Genomic DNA, 18,766 nt, shown 5'->3' with positions numbered 1-18,766 from the left:
TGTCCAAAAATCTGGCACACCGTCTTATCCACTTCAAAGTTATCCACAGAGCATACATTACCCCCTATAAGAGGTTTAAAATGAAGTTACAAACAACATATAATTGCCATATCTCCAACAGTACATTATCAGGTACCTTTCTCCATATGTTTTGGGAATGTCCAATTGTTTATGCTATGTGGACTTATGTCAATTCTACTTTATCCTCTCTATTACATATTGACTATGATACAAATCCAAGTTTATGCCTTCTTAATGATGATTCTGATCTTGACGTAGGTCTGATATAAAAGAAAATGCTGTTTGCTGGTTTCACATCTTCTAAAAAAGCAATAATACAGAATTGGTTCACACCAACTATGTGTAGAAAAACATATTGGATTCACAATCTTGTGAATATAGTGTCCTTTGAATACAACTGCACGTCTTAATAAGGCTAAACCTGTTACTATTAATACCTGGCACAATTTCTGTTCCGATATATTAGAATGTATGACCAAATTATAGTTTGGCCTACTTATTCTCTCTTTCCTTTCAACACAAAGCAGGATGCATGTCTGTTGCCCTCCTTCTTCTGTCTGGATGTTTTCTTAAAAAAAAAAATTTGTTGTTTGTCTCTTGTTGTTGTTGTTACTGGTTTTTGTGAGTACTTTTGTTGTATTTTGAATCAATAAAAAATGTTGATCACAAAAAAGTGCACTACTTTTTTTTATTTCTGCAACAACAGATGTTCTGTTTTTACATTGGAGTTCTATGGTGTTTAAATTGGATGACATTAACACTTTTTGGTAGGTTTTACAGTTATTTGTTAAAAGTAATATCTGTTAAACGTTTTTTTTTATTTTAAATTCTCTAGTAGGTTTTTAATTGTTTTATCATTCTTGAATCGATTGCCCCCCCAGCAAAAGTATGTCCAAAGGACGTCTTTTCTATGTCTTTGTCGAGGGACCAAAAGTGAAAGGTTTTTCTACATCTTTATAAGACGTCCTCTGAACGTCTGATATTGACGTCCAATGGACCGCTGTATAAAATTAAAATTGGTTCAAATGTGGAGTTTTCAGACTAATTTCAGTTTTCACATGGAAGTAAATGAATTATATGAGACTGTTTGAAATAAACTGAGTTGTATGATTTGAATGCAGTATAAAAGTCATTGAATCAATATTAAAAATGGTTGATTTGTGTAACAGTGTTTGTGAATCTATTTGTTACTTTTTAGGAAAATATCACAGCTGTAACACTGCTTTAATCTTATATTGTAGTATCACAGAGTTGATACACTAAATCACAAACCCAGTCAATTAAAATCTAGGCTTTTCTCTATTAAATTAAACTGTGAACTTTGCATGTTGTGGATTTGCAGATGCATGATTATGGTCAAACAGCAATATTACACACCATCTAAAAGTGAAATGCCACACAACCACCCCTTTAAGTGAAACGTTTTATAATTTCCTTTTATTATATTAAAGTGCTTCCCACACTTAGACTTTATTGGGTGCGCAAGGCAAACTGCATGTTATTTCTGAACGTAAAGGTGTTGTCTGTACTAGATCTACACTGTAAAACATTTCACTGTGATTTTACAGAAACTTCCTGGCTAATAATTGCATTACTTTCACAGTCATTTTACAATACAAAAAAGTTAACCATACTGTGATTTACTGACACCACAGTGGAGTACAATAAATGTATAATAATAAATGAGAAGTTAATCCAACTTGAAATAATTTGTAAAACCAACTGCTCAACTTTATTAAATTGAACACATGAGCAGTGTGCATGCTGATAGCATATAATGTAATGCTAATGAACCTTGCTTTAATCATGACTACAGGCTAAAGAAGAACTGTCCGAGAAACTTCCCCATTGAGAATTAACTCCTAATACTGATGTCTTGTTGAATTAGTTTGATGTCACCACATGGTGGTCAGTGTTTGCTTTAGTTGGACTTTTATTGACCTTCTCTAGACTAATTCTCCTTTAGCAATGGGGTATATGCACACGGGGCAATGACGTACTTCTGCTAAAATCTCAGCCAGCTAAGCCACTTCTTAGAACGAAGAGAACGATGTGTTTAGTAAGAAAATGTTCAAATTTCAGCAAACAGACAACACCACGGCTGAGCATTACTATGTGCCTCTGTGATCAAGCCTTGAGTAAGAGCAAAAGTCTACTTGGCTTTTCTTCATATTTGTGAATGTAGCTTGAAATAGATAGCCTGAAGCGCTTTTTGGTTGTTGATGTATGTGTCACAATCGTGGAAGGAGAACCAAAATGCAGGCAGCGGCAGCGACGGGGTTAACAAATAAATAATTTATTTAACAGAAAACAAAACTCTGAACAAAGGAAATACCCACGAGGGGGTGTCTGACAAGACGAACTAAAATACAAAACTAGAAACCAAAAACTTCCCTCAAGGGGGAAAAACGAGAACTAAAGTCATAAACAAACAAAACTCACATTCAGGGACACACAGAGCAAGGCAAGGCAGGAACTCAGGGAACCAGCACAACGCACGAGACATGAACAAGCACGAAGGTACAAGCACATACAATCACCGAGCACAGGACAATGAAACATGAGGGCATTTTAAAGGGAAAACAAACGAGGGATCATAACACAGGGCAGGTGAGGGAACACGAGACACGGCAGGGAAGTAATACAGGAAACGAGAGGGGCGGGGCCAATGACGAGACACCAGAAAGCACATGGGGTGTTAAAGGTAAACAACCCATGACTTTCTCACACTAAACATAAGGGATCTGTCACGATCCTGCCACAAGACTAGAAAATAATGAACAAGAAGGCAGGACCATGACAGTATGATAGTGTTTTGATCATTTGGTTAACGTCGTTGACCGTAAGTGGATCTTGAAGCGACCGAGTGAAAAACGGAATTGTCCCTTATGGACGCTGCTTGCGCTGGATGTAATAGAGGTGGCTTTTTTCAACATTTTGAATGTGTTAGTTTGTCTTTAAGAATATATGATAGCTGCAACACTGTCTAAATGTCACACCCTGTTTTCACGTGATTGGTACTATATAAAAAATACTTTAATACTTGAATACACTTATCAGTGATTCAGGGAATTTTATAATAATTACACCACCATTTAGCAGTTTAAATAAAAAGTTTTTGAGAGCCAAACTAAACCAAACACTGATAACCATAGTAATTTTTTTTCTTGAAATGTCATCCTTTTTCTGAATTAATTATATGATATTGATTCAATTAAACATTGATTTGATGGTTCTTGCTATCTCTGCTTGCATATTTTTTCTGTTCTTAAAAGGATAATTATATTCTCAAATTATGATAATGTTTTTAGTTAAATCAGACTGTTGTCTGTACATTTCCACATTTTCTCAATGTGTTACTAATATGTTTTACTAAGTATGTACATTTTATTAATATTTCAAAAAAGCAGAGCTATCCAGATGTTTTATTCTGTTTTATTATCTTCTCTGCATGAGAAAAAATATCTGTAAATATTATTGTGCTATTGTGTGTTGCGAGCGGACAACAGTGGTGTTTATCTTCACTGGTACAGACAATATTCAAACAGAGAACCTTAGTATATTGTGGAAGGGGGCTCGATCGTATAGGGGTGAAGATACCTTTGACCAACAGTTTCAATCAGAAACATCTCAAACATCCACTGAACTCATTATTAAGAGTGTTTCTCTGTCAGATTCAGCTCTATATTACTGTGCTCTGAGAGTTGAAGCCCATGATACAAAACATGACACATGTCCTACAAAAACTTAAGTTATTTTCACTTTGAAGCTAAACACAAACAGTATTCATCTGAAAATGAACTCGGTTAAATCTAGTAAAAATCTGAATGTATTTCACAGTGTATGCTCAAAAGAGTAAAGTCTCACAACAAGAGTTTGTTATATGGTTTATTGATATTGCTGACATTTAACATATGGTAAAAACAGATGATCAGAAATGTTGAAGAATATATTGTATTTGTTTTATAGCAATAAAGATTCCAACCCAATTTTGTTTCACTATATGCTACACACCCCGCCAGAATCTGTCCTGCTCTTTGATTGAGGTTCATTGGGTTACGGAGAACAAAAGTGACCCCAGAAAAGGATGCTCTTGGTATCATTGTGGCGGATGAAGAAAAGGAAGGGGTGGTCTGCCACAAAACTTACTTGCTTTCCATCAGCAGAATCACACTTGTTTGACCTCAGCAGCGTGGTTGGTGCACCACTGCCCTCTTCTACCTCTGAGCCTTGTTCATTCACCATACCAATCTAAACTGTATGATAATTGTCAATCATTTTTGATGGTTGTGAACCTGACAGGAATACATATACTTACTGCAAGTTCTTGTTTTCCCATTCTTAGATCCAGTGGATCTGTAATCACCAATCTGCTCCACCTCAATCACATGTGTCTATCAGACTTCGTGATAAACATGTATCTGAGATCTTCTCTGCTGTAGTAAATAAACAGACGATTTGGACAGTCTTCATAGTAATATGCTTTATTACATTTCTTTTTTAGATCAAGTAACTTTTTATTGGTTGCTTTAATGCAGGGGTGTCCAAAGTCAGTCCTGGAGGGCAAAGTTTAGCTTCAACCCTAATCAAACACACCTGAACAGCTAATCAAGGTCTCACAAAGCAGACTAGAAACTTCCAAACATGTGTGTTGAGCCAAGTTGGAGCTAAACTCTGCAGGACAGTGGCCTTCCAGGACCGACATTGGACACCCCTGCTAAGGTAAAACATTGTCATGAACTCACTGTATTCCTGTTTTGTAAAACTTATATTTATTATTGTGTAGTAGTTTTGAAAATAGTGACGCTTGGAAAGTCTTGGCATGGCGGCCATCTTGAGGAGACACAGGAGTAGAGGGCTTAACAAAAGTGTCATAAACACATTTAATAACAGATGATCCTATCACACAATGTGCTTATTCACTGTGTGTGTAGAGAGAGAGTACATTAGATCATATAAGCTCATATTATATTTTACTGTCACACTTTAAAGGGTAAATGAATTTATTTAATGCACAAATTAAACAAACGTGTAAGGCTTTTATTTGTACACATAACATTGAAACTATGGCGTGTGTGGTGGTTGCTTCATCTGACAGAGCTTCTTCCACAGGCTTCTGGCTGCTGTGTTTTAAATAAGCACCAGATGGCACTGTTCTCGACACTCTCGAAGCTTTGAATCTTTTGCCAGAACAGTCAGGGGAAAGCCTCAGTGCTTCATGAGCTTCATTTCCCAATCCCTAATGCAATGTCCAAGAAAGTCTGTATATGGTCCTCGAGAGAATTACCACCTCAGAAAAGATCGGCCAAACGGACTGCTGGATCCATTGTTGATCGATCGTTCTGTTACATGCTGGGCAAGGGAAAACAGGGAGCGGATCCAAATGCAGTATAATCCTTTGAACAAAGTCCACAGAGTAACATAACGTCCACAGAGTAACATAACGTCCACAGAGTAACATAACGTCCACAGAGTAACATAACGTCCACAGAGTAACATAACGCCCACAGTGTAACACAACGTCCACAGAGTATTCCAAAACCACAAGAGAAACCACGAGACACAACATTAAATAACGATCGACAACTTGAAACTGAAGACAAAGGCAATATATACACAAGTGCAGGGACAAACAGGAAATAGGACACTGGTGAAACCGGTTGAAAATCACAAAACACAATGCATGATGAGATACGGAGTCCTTGACTAAAACACAGGCAGAAAATGTCACATCCGGAGCGAGCGCAGGTGCACGTTACGCTGCCGCTGCTCTTGGAGGACACTATTGATTTTACTATTGTTTTACTACTGATCTTATCGCATTGACTTTCATTGCACGTTAGCAACAGCTGTTCCACGAGGATTATTTTATCACATTGAATTTCATCGCACGCTAGCTACTGCTGTTCAACGAGGACATCACAGATCCCTGGAGGCGTCTGGGCAATCTTGCACATTTAAGGGAAAATGAGGATTAACACCACACAATTCTGGATCCCGCTTGCCTGGATTTTATTTTTTCTCTGTTTTTCCATCCATGGCCTTGTCCCATTGATATACATCTGCCGAACTGCTTAAATTGAGGTTTCGTTTCTATGACCTGCCTCCTATTTTGAACCGGCATCAGGATATCACTTACCAGCCACGCCATAAATACCAGTACATTTGCTGGTAAGAATGATCTCAACTTTGCACTATGGAACATACGGTCGCTGTCGAACAAGGGTCCTATAGTCTGCGACTTGCTTATGGACCATAAATTCGATTTTCTTTGTCTGACTGAGACCTGGCAGCAAAGCAATGACTTCTCCCAACTAAATATTTCCGCTCCCACTGACTATACCTATTCATGTAAACCACGCGCCACAGGCCGCAGAGGGGGTATAGCAATTCTTTACAATAAGAAGTGGAAAGTCTCCGATTTATCACTGCCCAATTTTATTTCATTTGAGTCACTGGCCTTACAAATAAATGGGGCAACTTTGATGGTTTTAGCTACAGTATACCGTCCTCCAAAGGTAAACTCTGCATTCTTAGATGAGTTATCAGTGTTTTTAACATATCTTTGCTCAATGTCTCCTAATGTGATCCTGCTTGGGGACTTTAACATTCATATTGACAATAAAAGTAGCGTACATGCGATGGACTTTTTATCATGCCTCGACAGCAGTTTGTGAACATTTCAACATGTGGTCAAGGTCATATGCTTGATCTTGTGTGCTATCTAGGTGTAACTGCTCATATCTGTGATAACTGATTCTAGCAACTTTGATAACTTCCGCCCCATTTCAAACTTACAATTTTTGTCCAAAACATTGGAAAGGGTTGTCGCAGCCCAGCTACACGACCCTCTCTCTAATAATAGTTTGTATGAGCAATTTCAGTCAGGTTTCCATCCACATCACAGTGTGGAAACCGCGCTGGTTAAGATCTCCAATGACCTACTCTTAGCTGCTGACTCAGGACTTCTATCCATACTTATTTTGCTTGATTTGAGTGCAGCATTCGAAATAATCTCGCACAGTATTTTATTGGATAGACTTGAATCCATTGGAATCCTGGGAACTGCCCTATTATGGTTTAGATGCTACCTCACGGACCGTACCCAGTTTGTACAGTTGAAACGGTTTACTTCAAAACCATCCTACATCACTACTGGGGTCCCGCAGGGCTCAGTTTTGGGTCCGCTCTTATTTATTATTTATTTAATTCCCCTAGGTAGTATTTTTAGGAAACATGGAATTCAATTCCACTGCTATGCTGATGACACTCAGCTTCATCTGTCTGCTAAACCTGCTTCTAACTTCCCTCCACCTATTCTCTCAGAATGTGTAGCTGAGATTAAAAGGTGGTTTACATTCAATTTTCTTAAATTGAATAGCAGCAAAACGGAAATTTTGCTCGTTGGTTCGAAAACCACTATGATTAAGCCGAAATCTCCTTCAATGGTCTTTGACGATTTACCAGTGTCTGTTTCATTCTGATTAGCACGAGTGCTGTCACTCCTGTGCATGACTGCGTGTTCATCTATTACATCCACAATATGTTTTAAATTAATAATACAAATACTGAAGCGTCTTAAAACGACAAAGAGCTTCTAGGTACACTTTTGTTTCCTTGGAACTCAGAACAATGAATAACACAGCCGCACCAGGCTGTCTGCCCGTCGTCTTTATCTGCCCGTCGTCTTTCTGGGGCTGTCAAAACTACCGTCAAATCTCTATAATTTAGGTGCAGAAAATATAACAGCACATCATCATGACTACAATATCATCATGATCGTTTTCTGAAGTATGCCATCATTGGTGTGAAGTGCTTTCATTTTGCTGGAGGTAACGTAAACAACTAACGTTAGTTAACAAGGGGTGAAAGCAGACAAAACTTTTTTACAGTGGATGGGAAAGGGTCTTGTATCGCTTCCGCAACATATTAAGCTGCATTTATAACAAAGAATGGCAAAAATGCAGATGTCATGTTAATGCACACACTTTGTAACGTTACTCTGCTTATGACGTTCAATGCTGTGAACTGAAGAATGCACTAAATAAAGCAGCCTAACGCCGTTTTCATAATAAGAGTTTTAAAGGGGACTATAAAGCGATCTCGAATTCTTGTACAGGTTACATTATTACTCACAATAATTTAGGGGTGATAAGCTAGAACTTTAGGGGGGCTTTTGCTCCCCTAAAAAGGGCCTAGCAACACCACTGATTTGAACCACACATAAATAGCGTAGTTCGCTCTGCATACTTCCACCTACGAAATATAAACCGCCTTCACCCGGCTCTTACAGCAGAGAGTACAGCGACATTGGTTCATGCATTAGTCACTTCGAGTATTGACTACTATAACTCTCTCCTGTACGGTCTGCCGTCAAAGCTCCTCCACAAATTACAGTTGGTCCAGAACTCTGCCGCACAAATCATCTGTCGGACCTCTATAACTGAGGACATTACTCTCTCACTACAACATCTACATTGGTGGCTCCTCCGTATCTAGCAGAACTCCTACACAACTACACTCCAACTCGCACTCTCAGATCATCCTCTGCACTTAACCTTGTTCTTCCTCGAACTCGTACTTCCATGGGTTCTCAAGCTTTTAGTTATGCAGCTCCTCACCTCTGGAACTCATTACCTCTGGACGTTAAGAGTAGCGAAAGTCTTTGTGTTTTTAAATCTTGTCTTAAAACATATTTTTTAGGCAGGCTTTTCTATGATTTTATATCTGTTGTAGCCTGTATTAACTGTTCTTAATGATGATTGTTATTATTGATTGTTCCTGTACGGTGTCCTTGAGTGTCAGTAAGGCGCCTATAAATATAATGTAGTACCTAGTAGTAGTAGAAACACAGAGTAAAATGCCACTCTCTGGTGGAGATCAGAGACGTCAGCAACAGGGTGCATTCTGAGTTGACCCTTGCCAACCTAGGCTTACAACACACTCAGTTATTACAAAAAGGAATAAATAAATAAATAAATAAATAAAAGAGAAAAAAAAACAATAATAAAAGATAATAATAATAAATAATAAATCAAAAAATAATAACACAAGTATACAAAAACACATCATTTAAAACACATTCACAATTAATTGCAGAGAGGGACTAAGATTCATTGAAACAAAGCATTTCAATTCAATTTAAACTACGCCACCGGGCAAAAAGAGACAAACCCAATCATTGGCTAAATTAACATATGCTCTGTTATTTCAGCCCAAAATGCTGGGTGGTTTCAAGGCATGGTTTGGTACCCATGATTGAAACAAAGAGAATGTTCTTACATTATATGTAGGATGATTTAATGTACAAAAGAGTAAATCACAATAATGACTTTGCCTCGTTTTCACAGACAGGGTCACAATTATGTAGCTTATTAAATGTATCTGAACTTATTTATATTTTCTTAGACAGATATTAGACAGTTTCTGATGGCTCCCTCTTTGTTCAGACAACATGCCACTTTCATCTTTGGGCACAAACTATAGTTTCATGAGAAATTTTCATCTCAATGCTGCAAAAATCACTTATGAGTCATTTTATAAAGATTAACTTAAAGTTACAACCATCTGTGAATATTCCAAGTATTTACAGGGATGTTTTCATGTCACACTGAAGCTCTGAGATTTTCATAGTGTACCCTTCAAGCTCACCTTACAATAATATAAAATCTTCCAACAGCACTGTATAACCACAGACCACCAATAAACTAAATTTATAATGTTATGGATTTGAAAATACAATCCAGTATGGTCTGTGAAGTAATATATTAGTGTAGCACACAATCTTATACTGCTAGAAGGCTTAGGTTTGTCCCTGCACTATAGCATCTGTCCCATGTTGCTAAAACCATCTTTAGATTTAATTGTAGTTATTTCACACATCCAAATTACAGGTTATAATATGCAAAAGTTTAAACAATAATCTCTTAATTTTACTGTAAACTGTGATTCTTACCCAAAATAGTGGTGTAAACATGTAAAAACATTAAATGGGCCAATCTTTTGGTGAAAGTTTTCAGACAGCTTTCAGAATGAGCTCCAAGTGAACACACAGATGCTCATAATCTCAGTGTGTAATAGTCTGATAGATTTAAAATGACAGGAGGTATTTAGTAACAAACACATGAATTTAAATAAGACATGAAGTAGGATAATGCATTATATATTTCTTATTAAAATCTGAGTTTTAAAATGGTAGTGTGCTTCATAGGTATGTTTACTCTAATTCTCTAGAACAAACATTGTGCCAAAGTATGTCATCTTTTTTTTTTTTTAGAAAACAAAGTCCTTGCAAGAAAATGTGAAATCAGCAAGTGAGATTGCTATGCTTAACAAATTAAAAGATTCATTTTGTTCATAATTACTGTATAACAATAATTACTTTAATTTATTTATTTTACAAAAAATCTATACATTAGATCTGTAGGCATCACAGGATAAGACTTTCATTCATTAAAATTACTCTGATATCTAAATTACAACAATCTTTAGCCAAAATAGATTCAGTATTTTCTTCAATTTTGTCATATTTACCACAGATACTAACATATTGTCAAACACTATCTAGTGTGGTAGATATCATTTCATATAATTAAATTTACTGTATATAATAACTGAGTCAGTAAAAGAGACAAGTACTCCTCAAATAGGTCACTTTCACTTTCAGTTAGTTAATCCAGACCTACAGTAGTCTTTATGTGAAAACCACTTACTGCTATTAGCAAAACATTTTCTGTCTGGGCACATTTATAGATGTGTAAATCAAGATGACAAAAGCTTATTGTTTGTGGCAGATTGCTGAATGTTTTCTTTATTGCCCATCACTGTGTGAATGCTGCGGCCATTTACACTGACACTATATAGAGAAGTGATGGCTCTGTGGCGGTCCACATCGCTTACTCAATTGCCAGCCTACATAACAATCAGACTTAAGTATTAATGTTTCTGTCTTTTTCGGAACATTCCTAACATTCCTAAAACATGCAGTGCTCCATGGTTGGAGACATAGAGAGATATGCAACCATAAACTTTCACAATCATTTAGTCAAATTCTATAATCTTACCATAGTAACAATTTAATTACTAATTGTAATTAAAATGGCTGAAATAATCAACCCCATAATAATTGGCACATTTACAACACATGTTAAAGATACAAGGAACTATGCATATTTTGCAGCCATGAGTGAAATATAAATCCAAGCAACCAATTTGGTGTTAAAGTTCTATGCAGAAATGTGGTGCTGCTGACTGTGTAACAGTGATCATAAGTGACCCAGTTTGTGAAAACCGAGCTAAAGTCATTTTTGTGATATACTGTTTTCTACATAAAATCTTCCTACATACTGTAAAGAACATTCTGTGACAATATTAATATCTTAAAATCTTAATATCTTTAATACTGACTGTAATGCATGTCAAAAATTGAAATCATATATAGTCAAATTAATGATTGAAATAAAACTGTGATGCGTATTATCTTATCGTTAGATTTTGAAACTGTAGCCTGGTTACTTGGTCACATAAGAATGGCACTTATATTTGAATAATGAATGAACAAAAGTTTATTATGATTATTTTTAAAGTCACCAAGCCACTTTTTAAACGATCTATTTAAAACATAGACTTTAAAATCTATTTGATACTATGATTGGATGGGGAGAAGCCAGTGGTGCACAATTACCCATGTAAACTGATGTGAAAAAAATCAATATACGAGGTATTCAAACAAGGTGAAGTATAATAAGACCTATCAAAGCCATTCTCTATAGTTAGTGTGTTCATCTTCATGGCGCGCTGCACAGACGGATCAGCGATGACATCAAAATACCGCGAGAGTGAATTAAAAACATGAGGAGCAGTGTACTGTCGCGTTACTTTGAAATCATCCGCTGATTAGTCTGAGCAGCTGCACAAATTCGAACGCACCCATTATTTTCAGTGGCGCTTTAACGCGAAACAGGAAATCATGAATATTCATGTTCACTCCGCCTATAGGGTCACCGAAAATCACAACATCATGCGTTCGCCCTCTAGCCCCGCCCCTGCGGGTAAACCAATACAATTGTAAGCACGAACTGCTGGATAACAAGACCTTTAACAGGTTAGTGCACTGCATGCATGTTAACGTTTTGGGACTTGCTCTAAACTTTCCATGTCCGAGTTATTTCGGGAGAAGAGTTCATTAGAGATGACGTTTTTGTATGTAAAACCCGTAAGCGAGTTAGCATTTTAGCGCTTTCGGTGCATCGCACCCAAGTCACTGGTTTTTATGAATGGTTTTTTTGGCTGTGGGTCGAACCCTCTTAAGTATTTTCACGTTTTATTTTAAGACATAAAACCACACACCAGTTAAATAATCTCCTCTCTTGACGCATAAAGATCTTACAGACGCAAATCTCTGAATACGTGGATGGAGATTCATTCACGGAGTAATTACTTGGAAACACGTTTTAAATAAAGTTTGGCAAAGAGGCTTCGGAGGCTTGCTGGTGACGTTGATTGACCGTAGTGTAGATTGGAGTGAAAGGAGCTCACATGCAAACTAAGTACCATAGCGAACATTTCAACAATAAAGAGAGGTTGCGGTAGTTGACAAATATTAAAGAATTGTGGGCTCGATACGCATGAACGCACTGCAAACAAGGAATAGAGGGTGTACGAGAGAAAACAAAGAAACCGGGACTAAAACACGCAATTATTTGCTGAATTTACAAGCAGATGGACTCGAGGGTGATCCTTACGGCTTCACTATGACTTACACAGGAATCAGGTGATCCTGGACACTGAAATGTAGCACGGAATTGCGTTTCCTGATATTGTAAGTAGTCATTTTGCTGAGTGTTTGCCACCCACGTTTTCACTTGGTAAAGTGATGACACGTCCATCCTCTATACATGTGTTTACATAGACTCTCATAATGCAGTTAATGCCAAATAGTCAACAACGTCAAGAGTCTTGATTACAACAATATACATTATGTTTTTTCAGCCATACTCATCTCTAAAGAGTCATTTTACCTGTCCCACCTTCTGTGGAAAAACATCGATACAACAGTTAGCACGGCCTTTTGTGCTTAACTTGAACAAGAAAAAAGCATCATAAGATATGAAATAAGTGTCATAAAAACCATGTAAATATAACTTTTGTTAAAACATGAAATTAGTGTATAATCATGTGTAAAAAAGGTACAAGTAAATTGTTTGTGTTGCTTGAAAATGTATTGCTTTAATGAATGTAGATAGAACCTTATAATTCTAAACCGAGAGTGGTTTTTTTTAGAATCAGAAGGTTCTATCTGTGTTTGACCTGTTCCAAAAAAAAAAAACATTTACAAAGTTCAGAAAATGTTTATATTGTACATTTGGAATATATTTAGGGTCTCTATCTTTTTCATGTATAAAAGAGATTTGTTCCTCATATTATTTTTGCTGTATGAAATGCAAAAACTTTAAAGCTCAATATCTCAAAACTACTCAGACCGCAGATAGAACCTTATAATTCCAAGACGACAAAATCATTTTTGGTCGTTTTATTCCTCTCTGGACTGGCTCTTTCTGTGTTTGTGTGTATGTCTGCGTGCTGAGATAAAAGCATCCCCACAAGTAAATATCTAATAACAATGCGCTAAAGTTAGGGACCCTTGCGATGCTGGTGACAGATTTCACACGATTCGAGTGGTGAAGCGAGGCTGCCTGCAACATGAGAAGCAATTTGATGTTGAGTATAATGCTATCGGAAACACCGGAACCTAGTGGCTTTATTTTATGCCCATTGTACCAAAGTGATAATATCCGAATTTGGCAAATCAAGAATGTATTTAATCTGTTTTACACTGCATACGAAAGCAGCACGTTCACGTTGCTCAAGCAGCACATGAAGGGAGAGCGTCTACAGCACCGCGCCCATTGAGCGGTAGTTTATCGCACTGTAAAACCCGTAAAGTTAATTTAACTCAAAAATCTTTTTTGAAACTGATTATATAAATTACTTTAGGTTAAACTTACTCAAAATCTTAAATTAACTGAACTATTTTGGATGAGGTACATTCAACTTTTTCTTTTTGAGTTCACTGTACAAATTAATATCAAGTACTGACAGAAAATATCGTATTACCTTGATTTTAAAGCATTTCATTTTTCAGTAATCATTTGTTCAATTAAGATTTAGTTATTTACACAGACCGAGTTTTGCTGCCTCCTTAACCTTATCGCCTTGCCAGACTTTGGCCTCCCCAGTTTCTCCATGACGATCGGTAACAGTTGATAAATTAAACTTTTCCCAAAACAGGTTGGGAGTAGGGCCACAACATCACCTCTATTCAAAATGTGAACCAAACACTCTTCTTGTTCGGGCTTCAGTTGGCAAATGCCGGGAATATTCTCCACAACAGAGCGAATAGCATCCGTTGTCTCCATGTCCGCTGTCGTTTTAGATTTCCATAACCTAAGCTACAATCTTAAATTCGGCGCTTAGCGTTTACGTCACGGCTCTCAGCCCTTCTTTCTGTTCATTGGTTGGACGGCTGGTGCGGAGCCGGAGATAATCTGGGAGCTGGTTTGCTATATCAGACTGAGTACAGAAACGAAGTGAACTGAAATTGAGCGGAAGTATGAAGTCTGACGTAGTCTATGGAATTCCAAACCCGACTTAATTAAAAATAAATAAATACAAAAATAAATCCATGAAAAAAATGTTAAAAACTCAAATAAATTAGTATTTATACTTTTATTTCCTTATTTATGTGTAATTATAATGTTTTTCATGTTTATTTATTTTTTCATTTAATTATTTATACATTTATTTATTTCCACTTTTATTTATTTCCACATTTATTCATGTATATATGTATTTATTCCTACATTTATTTATTTTCACATTTATTTATTTCTACATTTATTTATTTATGAATTTCTTTGTCTGTATGCTAATGGGTGGGGGCGTGTTTCACCTCAGACATTAGCAATCGATCTCAGAGCGGTGGTGCTGAAGCTTTGAGCTTTTATATGAAACTCATATATTATATATTTCAAGCCTTTATTTCTTGAAATTTTGATGATTATGGCTTACATATAATGAAAACCCAAATTTCAGTGTCTCCGAAAATTACAATATTGCATAAGATCAATAAAGAAAAATGATATTTTAAACAGAAATGTCAGGGTTCTGAAAAGCATGTTCATTTCTATGCACTCAATATTCGGTTGGGCCTCCTTTTGCATGAATTACTGCATCAATGCGGCATGGCAAGGAGGCAATCAGCCTGTGGCACTGCTCAGGTGTATTGGAAGCCCAGGTTGCTTTGATAGCGGCCTTCAGGTCATCTGCATTGTTGGGTCTGGTGTCTCTCATCTTCCTCTTGACAATACCCCAAAGATTCTCTATTGGGTTCAGGTCAGGCGGGTTTGCTGGCCAGTCAAGCACATTAACACCATGGTCATTGATCCAGCTTTTGGTACCTTTCGCAGTGTGGGGAGGTGCTAAGTCCTGCTAGAAAATGAAATCAGCATCTCCATAAAGCTTGTCAGCAGAAGGAAGCATGAAGTGCTCTAAAAAACTCTTCCACCAGACTCTGGGACCTTGATTTCCAAATTAAATGCAAAATTAACTTTCATCTGAAAGAGGACTTTGTGGTCCAGTGTTTTCTGAAGGAAAGATGAGAGACACCAGACAACAATGCAGATGACCTGAATGCCGCTATCAAAGCAACCTGGGCTTCCACCTGAGCAGTGCCACAGGCTGATTGCCTCCATGCCACGCCATGCACATTGATGCAGTAATTCATGCAAAAGGAGGCCCAACGAGTGTAGTATACTTTTCAGAACCCTGACATTTCTGTTTAAAATATCCTTTTCCTTTATTGATCTTATGCAATATTCTAATTTTCGGAGACACTGGATTTTGGGTTTTCATTATCGGTAAGCCATAATCATCAAAATTTCAAGAAGTAATGGCTTGAAATATTTCACTCTGTGTAATGAATCTATAGAATATATGGGTTTCACTTTCTGAAATGAGTGACAAATTTTTTTGACCTTTTTCATGATATTCTAATTTTTTGAGATGTACCTGTAGGCTACCTAACGGTGCTGTTTGAATGGGTACGATGGGCACGTATCGATGGCGTGAGATGCGTGTCTCACTGCATTTACATGAGCATGCACTTTTGGTTTGATTTAATCCCGGATCCCTAAATCCAATTGATGACTTATCATTAATCAGTATCTAAGAGCAGCATCTATGAAATATGCGTTATAATTTAAGCATTCGAAATGCCACATGTTATGCATTGCAAAGTTAGGAAACGCGAATGTAAACTGTATTTGCAGGCGCGTTTTAAACGCATTGATCACAATGCTTGTGTAGACTTCAGTGAAATGCGCTGGTTTCTCTCGACGTTCTGAGCTGGTGGGTGCGAGTCTCATCGACAAACAACTCAAGCTCTTATCAGCTCTATCCAGCGCATTTACATTAAATGTGATTACTAGTCGATAATTTCACGCGCTTCCATGTCCAAGTGTATTCTTCCAAGTGTCTCATAGCAGACCTGTTGTTGTGCAGTTTCTGTTCATGTGTGCCAAGATATTTTAGAAATCTTGACCGGATAATGTTTTACGGCCATGTCCCTAATAAAGAGTATGTAGGCTATGTGTGGTAACCCTATATACATACAGTAAGGGTGATATTTAATAACTAGATTGCCTTCTCTATGCAACTTCGTCAACCTCGTTTCATTTGGTCACACCACAAGGTGTCCCTGTGGCCTCAAAGCTTCAGCACCACTGCTCTGAGATCGATTGCTAATGTGTGAGGTGAAACACGCCCCCACTCATTAGCATACAGACAATGAAATGCATAAATAAATAAATAAATGTGAAAATAAATAAATGTAGGAATAAATACATATATACATGAATAAATGTGGAAATAAATAAAAGTGGAAATAAATAAATGTATAAATAATGAAATGAAAAAAAAAATAAACGTGAAAAAATGTATAATTACACATAAATAAGGTAATAAAAGCATAAATACTCATTTATTTTTGCTGTTTTACATTTCTTCATGGATTTATTTTTGTATTTATTTATTTTTAATTAAGTCAGGTTTGGAATTCCATAGTAGTCAGGCTATGCTCCTGCTACCAGGCATGGAAATCATGTGCTCTAACGAGGAAAGGCTGCAGCCTCTAGTGTCTGTCGCTAGAGCACCTCTTGGGGTTGCGAAGTGAGGTATACCTGTACAGCTCTCTGTCTCTCTCTCGTTGGCATTCAGTACACTGGTTTTTTTTTTAAGTGCAGCGCTTCCATTGGAAATACTTTAAATACGAGCAAATTTGCGTGATCTCTGCAAAAATATCACTCGTAAATTAATCTTTTTGGTCGTAAATAAGACCGTTTTAGTCGCAGTCTGGAGCCCTGTTACACATTCATTTGTAATACTCAACACTCTGGGCCTTAGCTTCTCATTCTGCATACCCACAAAGTGTTTAAGGACAGTCATATCTTATCTTTTTGTACAAATTGTATAATTTTTTTGTTTTACTAATGAAGTTTTTTTTTTGCATTTCCCATTCATTTTCAATTGGGGTCATATTGACCCCAAATACCAGATTAATTAACTTTTTTTTTACATACCTTCAGAACAACCGGATCAAGATTTTTATGTGAATATAGATAGGAAATGTAGAAAAGTTACAAAATCTTATTCCACTGAGATGAAGGGAACCATTTTTTTTAACTAAGGAACACTTGATTGGGGCCATATTAACCCCAAGGAGAGGTTGAGGGTTAATGGTTATTAGTGAGAAACATTGACGTAAAATCAGTTGATTTTTCTATCATGAAAACAATGTTTTTGTTAAGATTTTATGGTTTTAAAATAACAATTTCTGAACATCAGTCATACAGTGGCTTGCAAAAGTATTCAACCCCCTTCATTTTATTCACATTTTGTTATGCTGCTGCCTTATCTTAAACTACTTTAAATGATTATTTTTTTACATTAATCTACACTCCATACACAATAATGACAAAACAAAAAACTGATTTTTGACAGCTTTGCAAATTTATTAAAAACAAAAACAAAAATAAGTACATTGCATAAGTATTCACACCCTTAACTCAGAAAATGGTTAAAGCGCCTTTACAGACTCAAATCTTTTTGGGTATGATGTGAAAAGCTCTACACATCTGCATTTGGCAATTTTCTGTCATTCTTCTCCTCAGATCCTCTCAAACTCTGTCAGGTTGGATGGAGATCATCAGTAGACAGACATTTTCAGGTTTCTACAGAGATGTTCAGTTGGGTTCAAGCACTAGCTGGGCCACTCAAGGACATAGACAGAGTTGTCCATAAGCCACTCTTGCATTGTTTTAGTTGTGTGCTTAGGATCATTGTCATGTTGGAGAATGAACCTTCTGCCCTGTCTGAGGTTCTGAATGTTCTGGGCTAGGTTTTCATGATCATTATCTCCGTATTGTGTGTACAGTCCCTGAAGCTGAAAAACACCCCCACATCATGATGCTGTTTCCACTCCACTTTACTGTTAAGACGGTATTGTACAGGTGTTGAGCAGTGCTTGTTTTTCCCCAGACATGATGCATGAATCTGAGATTCATCAGACCAGAATATCTTGTTTCTGACAGTTTGAAAGATTCGTTGAAGTATGTTTTTGCATATTTCAAGTTTCCATGTGTCTTCACTGAGCAAAGGCTTGAGTCTGGCCACTAAGCCATAAAGCCCA

At 36.9% G+C, this 18,766-nt stretch overlaps 1 protein-coding gene across 3 annotated transcripts in view; it reads left to right on the top strand.

The window, feature by feature from the left end:
- Positions 1–18,766, top strand: part of LOC130554200 (gastrula zinc finger protein XlCGF57.1-like) — a 62,036-nt gene that overhangs the window by 39,896 nt on the left and 3,374 nt on the right. Inside the window, exon 1 of one of the 3 annotated variants that reach the window (XM_057333699.1) lies at positions 12,017–12,124. The exons of 1 other annotated variant lie outside the window; for it this stretch is intronic. The gene's annotated coding sequence lies outside the window, so the exon portion shown is untranslated. Of the gene's footprint in view, positions 1–12,016; positions 12,125–12,561; positions 12,842–18,766 lie in introns of those variants that run through there. One more of the 3 variants, XM_057333700.1, reaches the window with a different exon arrangement.

The sequence above is a fragment of the Triplophysa rosa genome, linkage group LG5 (genome assembly GCF_024868665.1).
Source record: "Triplophysa rosa linkage group LG5, Trosa_1v2, whole genome shotgun sequence".
Lineage (NCBI taxonomy): Eukaryota > Metazoa > Chordata > Actinopteri > Cypriniformes > Nemacheilidae > Triplophysa > Triplophysa rosa.
This window is presented reverse-complemented; position numbering and strand designations above follow the sequence as displayed.